The 6752-nt window shown below is 36.7% G+C and overlaps 1 protein-coding gene across 1 annotated transcript in view; it reads right to left on the reverse strand.

Annotated features, from left to right (window-relative positions):
* fto (FTO alpha-ketoglutarate dependent dioxygenase) overlaps positions 1 to 6752 on the reverse strand; it is a 569808-nt gene that overhangs the window by 126618 nt on the left and 436438 nt on the right. The gene's annotated exons all lie outside the window — the stretch shown is intronic.

Here is a 6752-nt window from a genome sequence, read left to right on the forward strand (position 1 = left end):
ACGGGGAGTCAATGTTATTTATTGCTACTTAACCCTAGACGGTTGTAGTAGTGAACACTTGTCATTGTTAGGTAAGGGTAAGGCCTGGCACCAGGGACTGCAGGGGGATGGGGATGTGTATCTGTTGTCTCTGTGTTAAAAACACAGAGACTGTGTGTGTGTGTGTGTGTTTGTGTGTGTGTGTGTGTGTGTGTGTGTGTGTGTGTGTGTGTGTGTGTGTGTGTGTGTGTGTGTGTGTGTGTTGCAGTGAGAGAAGCAGATGGCTAAAAAGCAGATTTGTGTTGGGTAGTTACTTCAGGTGAAAGTGAAATACTTGATGGGGAGAAATTGTGATCACAAATCTACAGGGTGAGTGACAGACAATAGCTGCTGTAAAATTCTCTCACATCTCAGATGCTTTGTATTCATGGCTCCCGTCTACTTTGTGACCCTCTCTCTCTTTTTCCACATACTCTCAACTCTCTCAATCTCTTTCAACCTCTTCAGTGCTTCCCTTTCTTCCTGGAATTTGTGCTGTATATTTCCCCCCTCTGTCTAAACTCTCTGATCAGGTTGGTTTGAGAAAGAACCTCACCTGACAACACACTCTTTTTTCCTCTTTATCCAGCCTAACATTTCAGATATCGTTTTCAGCCTGTTGAAGTACTCAGTCTAAGTCGCTCCAGCATATCGAAACAGTATGATCTCTCTTTTTTAGAATTAAACTCCCAAAGATCCTTGGAAAAAGCAAGCATTTGTTTTATCTCAATATGATAAACAGTACCTCTTATCAGCACTTTATTCTTATCACTGCTCAATTAAGAAAAGACAGGTCACTGATAACTAATTATTGCTTTGTCCAAATGACTTACTTAGTTGATAGTGTTTCAGTATGTAAATCGATATGTGCACTAAAAGCATTGTGTGAAAGCTGCAAGCAGGTGTTGTTTGTCACTGTTGGTTTGGTTCTGGCAGATTTAGGCTCTTATCTTCCTGAATCTGTGTCATCTAATTTCTGTGGGAATTGTTTTGACAAAACAGGTTAGCATAAGGTGGGAGATGTCAGACAAAACAAAGACTCTTTCAATTTGTGTGCGTACGTGTGTGCATTTGCGTGTTTGTGTGCCTGTCTCTCCATGGGAAACATGTGTCAGTCATCCGCAAGGTGTTACACTGGATATGACATCATGGCCCTCTAGGGCTTGTGCTGGAAAGACGAGTTGTTTGATTCTGTGTAAAAGAACAGAGTCTGGAGCTAACTGTGAAGATCTGCTTCTATCTCAGCTGTTGTAAATGTCTTGCTAACACAAATACAGCTCACAGATGCATGTCAAAACAAATGTACTGCCTTTTTGTTCCCGTTTACGGGTCTTGAATAAAGGCACCTGAGCTATGCGGCATCTAATTGGTAATGTGTTATGCAGATAATTAAAATTCAATATATTTACTTATTGCACAATTTTTTGAGTAGGCCTAGTCAATTCTGATTGGTCAGTCATGCCATCCAGTGGCTTGATACTTCTTAATATTCATTGCTTTCCACAGACTCGCTTTCTCTCATTCCATATTAAAAAAGGAAAATGAAAAAATTCAATGCAACATGATGCATTCTGATTTTTAGGTTCTCCCAACTATTTCTTCAACAATTGTCTTAAATAACACTACTTTGTTTCTTCACTAAATGCAAAATACCTCATTCAGCCAGTACAGCAAGTATTTTTTTTATGAAATAATTTATAACTTTATTTATTAACTCACAAACCTTTAACATTATAGTAAGTTGGATAGTTGGAACAACTGTTGGTTTTTATGTTGTTTTAAAAAACTTCACATTTCTTATAATATTTGTGACTTAAAAGGTCATGTACACTTATGTAGTTGCTTTTTTTACAGCATTCAAACTTAACTGTCATCAATTGTAGTAAACAATGACTTCAGTATTATTATTACTGCAATATCGTTTCAGTATTTGTCTTGTCAACAGTTTTGTTCACTATAGAAGTATAATATAAATGTAACATTATATAAAGGTACAATTATAAAATAACCTATAGGATTCAAGTTGCGGCAATTTATTATATTCAATCAATACATTGCTAGTATTCATTCAACTGATCGGAGCTGCAGATGCAGATTTTCTACTTCGTGGATGTCTTCTGATTGGCCAGTTTGAACTGCTCTTATCAGAGCAGGTCATGTGATTGGCTATGCAGTGTGCTGTGGGCTGGTGAGAGGCTCATCCAGTGTAGACAGGCAGATTGATGTGGGGTGGGTAAAGGCTAAGGGAACAAGACTGCAGGCCTTTGAAGTCCTGCAGGAGGGGAGTAAATTGATATATCAATTTTAGCTGCGATGCCTATTAGAGGAGCTCCAGTCAGGTTAATGTGATAGCCCTAGCATTACCCTTCCAACCCCTTTCAGCCCTGCCCCAGTGCCCTACTCATAACACACACACACACACCAACAGTACCTGCCAACCCGTGGCTGCAACAGGGCGTAAATAAAACAGAGGAATAGTCGACCTTCTTTCTCTTTTTCTGTCTCTCACTGTGGGTGATTTAAAATCCCTGTTGCCCTTCTAATAGCCCGATCCGAGTTAGAGGGGCTACTTTAAAGTGAGAGACTGTGTAAAAAGTGTTGCAGAAGTTTGGGGGTGCTTTCAGTTAGGACCCTTGTGATTTAGCCAAGACATTCCTTACAAATGAACTTTGGAGACCCTTATACTAAATTGTGGCTGAATGAAACTGCTTAGTCTTAGCACGCACACACAAGCCCAGACTATCGATCCTCGTTCCTCACACATTCACCCTGAGGTGAGACGGGGATCATTCATATTTAACAGCATGCAGACACACATTTACATTAAAAATGCAGAGTGGTGTCTTTTTAATCCAGACACCGCTATATTTATTATTAAACCTTTGTCTTTGGGGTCAGATCACAAGATTTTGGTTGTCCGTCAACATTACTGCTCGCTCAATCAGACAGACTGTTCTGTCACACTGCCGTAGATCTAGTTTATTCACCTTGTTTTTTTTCAAAGTCATACAAATGACTCACACCAGATTATCTGAAGATTTCTATTCTCAGGTTAATCTTTGAAGATTAGTAAAGTTTCAGACATGTGATTTAGTATAAATAAAATACTGACAGTCTTTTCATATATATATATATATATATATATATATATATATATATATATATATATATATATATATATATATATTATTTTATTTATTATTTACCAGCTAAAGTTTCAGCAAGTAAAATAAGATTGAAAAGGACTAGATTTTTTGTTTTTGTTAAATAATAATATTATCTAAATCTTTACACTTTATTAACCTTCCATTTTTGGTATTTTCAAATTCAATGGATTCAGCTTCAGATTAGGGCTGGACGATATTGAAGAAAAAAGCCATATGCGATAAATTAAATAATGCGATAATCGATATGCGATACGATAATGCTTAAAGTATGTAAAATAAACTTAAATTATCTTTAAAATATATTTCAAATTATATAACCTACATGCATGTTTCATAATCTTTTTGTGACAAAAAAAACATCCCTACAACTTCTGAAAGTGAACATCACTTTCATCAGGGTTTCAGGTTATCCTACATTAGGTTTATTAAACAAAAGAAACTGAATAATCAAATGTAAAAATAAAACCATGCTTAGTTTTCACTGTATAATATATACTGATTCTTATTAAAGCTATAGTTATTCAGCCTAGAGAAGCAAATGATTTTCTCTTTGTCTTTTGTTCATGACCCCATTTATTGCAAGCCGTTGGGATAGGCATATCGCGATTTATACATTTGCGATATTTCAATAATTTCGATATATTGTGCAGCCCAACTAAAGGAATATTTTGTGTTTGAGATCATATTTAATAAACGCTGTTTGGAAATGCAAGTCAGCCATTTTAAAAACTCCTGACCAGCCCATCCAAAAATCTGATTTGTGCTTGCAGGGTGTGACGCATATCATCTGCTTCCTCTTATCCTGCCTGTGCAGTCCTGCAGTGGAGGCCTGTGAGAGGACATGGGTTTGATTTAAACAGTACATGTGCAGATTCTTTCTCTCTCTGCCTCAAAACATGGACTTCATGTCCTTTTGACTTAGTTCTTTAAAACAATCTTTTCATTACAATGTATATATATATATATATATATATATATATATATATATATATATATATATATATATATATATATATATATATATAATTTATATTTATATATATATATATATATATTTTTTTTTTTTTTTTGAGTGGAGGCACAGTTGATACAATCAATGTTCATAGAAAAAAGGATTGCATTTTCGAATGCGCCACAGACACATATTTGTGGTATTTTGGGAATTGCAGCCCACATGTCTTTAACCTTGCAAATTGACTTGTTCATCTTCAAAAACGCACCTCTTGATTATTTTATTGTGCTGTTTCTCTGGATTTCTTGGTTTATTTAATTATTTACTTGATTTTTCCTCTTTTTGTTAAGATAGCGTCACTTAATAATATAAATATACATAAATGAATGTAAATGCTATTTGTTCACTTAATAGCAGATCACATTGGCTGTGGGTTTGGGAAAATGTAACAGACACAAAGACGCTCTTCGAAGCCAGTTCTTGAAGTGGTGGCGAGGGGCTCTTTGATGGGTCCGCTTCAGTGTGCACTGGAGCCTTTCGCATATATATGGAATTTTTGAATATCTAAACCATTATTTAGCATCTAAATCAGTTCTGCCTGTCTGACTGATGGACAATTTGAGCGTGACCCACGTCTCCTTGTGTGTGACCTATACTGTCCACATTCTTGTGTACGGTTTTGGATGTTTGGGCTCTTTTCTCTGACACACTCTTACAATTTTAACATTTTTTTGGGGAGGCATTCATGAAATATGTATGCATGGATGATTGCTTTTACATAGCTATGTGTACAATTACTGGAATGACCCTGCAATGCTCATTGCTTAGCTTTGTCATGAAGCCACCAAATACATTGAGTGCTTATATTTGCAAGTTTTCATTTATTTTTGGTTTGTCTGTTATCAATGTATTAATAGACGAAACTGTCAATATTATATTTAAAATATATATACAAATGGACTTTAAATACATTCATGTTACATTAATAAATACACATTTGCAAGCAAAGCAGTCTTTATAGATCATATATCATAGCATTTTCATCCATTCAGATGATTAATATTATGATAAAACTGAATCACTGTGATTAGTGGCAGATGCATGTGATTGTGATCAATATACACCTCAGGGTCGGATGTCCTGTGGGATCTGTGTAGAATCCTACTCTAACTCCTTTCTCTGGATCTCTGCATGTAAACACAATGATTTTCTATTAGTATGCATTTTTTATTACTGTGTAAATGGATTCATTGTCTCTCTCTTTCTCTTTCTTCCTCACCTGTAGAGAACACACTGAGTCCCAGAGCTGTTTAACACGCGATGATTTAAGCTTGTGGCAGTGCACTTGGGAGCCCTTGATGAGTATTTAATTTTCAGACTGCATGTGTGAGCCTAGAGAAGAATGAGTTTGATGGACTCCATTACCCAGTAAGAGTTTGCATGTTTGTGTGTGCATGCATGAAGGTGTTTGTGTGTGAGATATAGACTCCATTACCCATGAACCTGCATGTTTACTCAGCCATACTGCTGTTAAATACATTCCTTCAGTTTCCATCACCTGCTCCACCTGCTCAATATTCTGTGCAAACACACACACACACACACACACACACACACACACACACACACACACACACACACACACACACACACACACACACACACACACACAGAATCTGCAGCACACTGAAATTTGCACAGATGGAATGTACAGTGCTTCTGATAGCATGACCAGATTTAACACCACACATACATACAAAGGTGTGAAAATCGGGGTAAATTAGTGCTAGATACGACTTATTTAAATGCATCTGGATTTATTTAGTCTTATTATATATGTTTGTTTTATTATAGTTTCTGTGGTTTCTTACACAGAAGCCACCTTAAAGCTGCAGTCCGTATTTTTTCCTCTTTGTCGCCATCTCTGTTTGAAATCAGCAATTGCAGTTATTCGCGGAATTATCACGTGGGTTGTGCCTCACAGCGCGGATGAATCCAATGTTTTGAGGAGAATGTGCGGCTGTCAGTCACCGCGTGGTGTGGATGCTGTCATTCGGAATCACAGATTCTACTTTTTGGAAGAATGACCAACATAAGAATTTTCACTGGAAAATGTCATCTGAACAAGTAAGTTACATTCACTTTTGTTCTGACCAACTAAGGGAAAAAAACCATGATTGCAGTAAATCGCTCTGATTAAATCTAAAGATGGCTTATCATTTGACATGAAACCGTGTAAATAATACTTTGTTCTCAAATTGTTAATGTTAACAACAACAGCATTGTGTGACTACATTTAATGCCCTTCAGATATTTATCTTTGTTTTCACATGGGCCCGGTTGCAGTCTCTTTTTTTCTGTAGCCATTCCGAAGTCCAAAGTCTTTTGCATTTTACAATGGGTGAATCTCCAGTTGTCACTGGTGATTGTCGTTTGAACCTTTCTGGATCCGCCATCAAAATGATAAGTTTTATCATACCAAATGCTGTGAGAAAAGGCTATATATCTCCACCTCCAACATCCTTACTGTGCGTTCACACCGGACGCGAATAGTGCGTCAAATTCGCGTCTACCGCGTCTAGTTTGATGCTTGACCACTTTGTGTTAATTCGTGC

Source organism: Siphateles boraxobius, unplaced genomic scaffold, assembly GCF_051911475.1.
Source record: "Siphateles boraxobius isolate OS27281-9 unplaced genomic scaffold, OSU_SipBor_1 130, whole genome shotgun sequence".
Lineage (NCBI taxonomy): Eukaryota > Metazoa > Chordata > Actinopteri > Cypriniformes > Leuciscidae > Siphateles > Siphateles boraxobius.